This window comes from Phodopus roborovskii, unplaced genomic scaffold, assembly GCF_943737965.1.
Source record: "Phodopus roborovskii unplaced genomic scaffold, PHOROB, whole genome shotgun sequence".
NCBI classification, from domain to species: Eukaryota; Metazoa; Chordata; class Mammalia; order Rodentia; family Cricetidae; genus Phodopus; species Phodopus roborovskii.
Window position 1 is genome coordinate 23068733 of NW_026126540.1, and position 3502 is coordinate 23072234.

Genomic DNA, 3502 nt, shown 5'->3' on the forward strand with positions numbered 1-3502 from the left:
AGGAATTTTATGGTTGGCAGCAACCGTAACATGAGCCATCATTTTAAAGGTCTCAGTGTTAGGAAGGTTGAGAACCACTGCTTTATGCCCTACTGCTCATCCTGGCTTCATTTCCCCATAGATTCCTTTCTCACAGGTAAGGAGATGAGAGGAGCAGCCGATGCTTCTTTGTGATCCAGCCCAAACAATTTTGGCTCACTCCTGCCTGCAACTTACCTGCCTTAGCTATCTATCACCTTTACTGGGCTCCAGGCAGTGAGGCCGTGAAGATGAGCAGCACTGTCGGCTTCTCACAGACATCTGCTTAGAAGACAGACAGGTGTCTCCCAGGGTGCCAGGCACCAGAGAGCCATGTCCAGATCCTGACAAGGACAGGCCAGAATGGTCCCCAATGTGTGGGGCTCTTTCTTGGGATCAGAAGCAGAGGTTTATAAAGAGTCCCAGTTACAGAAATGACCCAGAGTCACAGGGTTTAGTCCTCCAGGGTGGGAGGTAAAGTTGCTGAGTCGCCTGTCTGGGATCATCTGGAAGGGCACAATGTCTGGCTGGGAGGAACCCTTGAGTTGATAGGGCACCCAGTGAAACCATGGTCTGAAACCCCTTAAGGGCACCTACTTCCTGTAGACTGGTATTTTTATACCCCTTATCTCATTTTAAAGATGGGCAAACAGACCACACCCGATGGGGACCGCCTTGCTAACTATGAGTGCTGGGTTTTGCACTCAGCTGGAGTGTCCTGTTGTAAGGCCCATAATTGCTGTAGGTCCTGGTACCTTCTTTGGGAGTCCTATCCTACCCTTACGCCTGAGCAGCCACTTCAGACACCCTTAATTGGACCTAAACATTGGCACCTTTCATTGAGAAGAGCCTTCTCAGGACAAATGTCAGTTGTCTTAGCATGGTGGATCAATAGTATTTCCTGTCCATATGGTGTACCCCTCTCCCATGGGGCACATTCTAAGGGAGGCAGAAAGGGCTTTGGAACAGAGAGGGGGACATGGTTGCTTGACTCTCCAACATGGTCTGAGACATGGCGGAGGACTGGCTCCCATGGAGGGGGCCAGCCAGTGATTGTGACGGGGAGAATGGCAAAGGGACAAGGTGCAGGATGGGGTTGGAGTGGGGCAGTAGACCCGAGAGGGAAGACTGAGTATCTGACCAGGGGTGGGAGGGCCAGCATTGATGGTTTAGGTAGGTATAGGGAACACACGCCATTGGACCAGCTAAGAGGCCATCACAGGTTCTGAGCAAGAAATAAACGCTGGGGAGAGCCGAGATGTCTGCATGGTAGATGGAGGTGACTGGTTCGCCCCCTCCCCTTGGTTGGAGGTGAGAAGCACCTACGGTATGATCGAATTAACTTGACTCAGCCTGGCTTGGGGAGCACAGCCTCATGTGTTCTACCATGTGAATTTCTCCCACATCTACATAGGCCAGCGTGGATCCAGAAGCTCAGGATACAGCTGTTAGCGTCATGGGTTCTGCCACCAGAGAATTTGTTCCCAGTTAAGAAGCCCAGGAGGACAGATTGGACAGGGTAGATACAACAGAACCTGGCACCAAGTGACTTCAGGCCTGTGCTTATTGCTGCTGCCTGTCTACAGGGGCACCCTTCAGTGTGAAGCTGTGTGATGCTGCTTCCTTTCTATGTAGCCGAGGCTAGCCTTAAACCCTCCCTCCTTTTGCGTCCACCACTCACATTACCCATATGTGCCGTCATGCCCATAGCCATCTCACTGACATGTTTCCTCCAGCTGACCAGATTACAGGAGCACTGTGGGAGATCCTTAGCTCATCCTTCCCACGAGCCTGCCACTGCTCCTCCATGCCCCCAGCCTCTCCACCTTCTGCAATTTGCCTTTTCCTTCCTTCCACTTCCTGGGGAAGATAACGCACAGGAATTCCCTGGGTTCCTTGAAGCATTTCTAACAATCTAGATCTCCTGAATGAGATCCTCCATGAAGACCATGGTGTTTTTACCCAGAAACCAAGCAATCCGATGCATCTGGCAAGGCAGTTTGCCTATTGAATTTACCACAACCACGATTGCAGATTAGTTCATTTACTGACTTCAAGTTGGAGTCTCCCATGCAATGCGTGGCTCCATAACCCTCAGCTTTTTGATTGGAGCCCTGTTGAGCTGGACAAAGGCGATCGAGCACAAATGAGAAAGCTGTGACACGTTTCAGACCTCTGGGCTCACATGACTGGCCAGTTTGGGTTCTACACGTATGTAGACGGTGCAAGCCTTTCAAATCTCAATTCTGTACACTTGCCTGTGTTCCTCGTGATAGCGCTTAGCCTTTTCTTTTTCCCTTTATGTACCTGGGTACTTTGCCTGCATGTGTGTCTGTGTACCATGCGTGTGCCTGGTGTCTGTGGAAACCAGAAGAGATCCTCAGATCCCCTGAAACTGGAATTGTGAGTCATGTGGGACCTGAACCCGGGTCCTCTGGAAGAGCAGCCAGTGCTCTTGACCGCTGAGCCATCTCTCCAGCCCCAAGCTTAGATTTTTTTTCTGAAGATAAGCTTCCCTCTAGTCTTTCGAAGCAACCTTTGAGGAAATTTCTTTCACAGGCACTTGACCTTCAAGTCTGCAAACTCCCTTTGCTTTTCTAAAGGTTCCTGGCACAGCAGGAACATTCTTTTTTCCTCTGTGAAGGCCTGCATAGTTCCAGCTAGAAAAGAGGATCTCACCAGCATGTTATTTCTATGTTCCATATTTGATAAAATCTCTGGGTAACTAGAAATAGAAAGGAATGTTCTCAGTCTGACAACGGCCTTCCACTGAAATACTAGGTGTCACAGCACATCGCACGCCTGCAGACACACCACATAGGAGATAGAGGCAGGAAGGTTAGGAGTTCAAGGTCAGTCTTGGCTACATAGTAAGTTTTCTTTTCTTCTTCTTTTGAGACAGGGTCTTTCTATAACAACTCACTGGGTCGATCAAACCAGCCAGAACTCGGAGAGATCCATCTGTCTCTGCCCCCTGAGTACCAGAATTAAAGATGTGTGCCACCATGCTTGCTATGCTATACAGTGAGTTCTAGGCCAGTCTTGACTCGTAAAAAAACAACAGTCCAAAACCACAACTACCACAAAAACAAAAAAACAAACAAACAGAAACCCCAAAAACAACAACAAAAAGCCAAAACAAAAACATCCCCCAAATCAAACTTAACCAAATAAAACCAAAAACAAATAACAAAATACTCAGAACTTCTAGAAGATAACAACAAAACCTCCAAACCTACAGATAACAGGTTGACCAACCCTTTCACAGGGTTCAAATATCATATATCCTGCATATCAGTTATTGACATTATGATTCATAACAGTAGCAAAATTACAGTTAGGAAGCAGCAATGAAAATAATTTTATGGTTGGGGTCATCACAACGTGAGGAACTGTATTAAAGGATCACAGCATTGGGAAGGTTGAGAACCAGTGCTCTAGATAGTTCTGTAAGACAAGACAAAGACATCAACGGCTTCTAGGT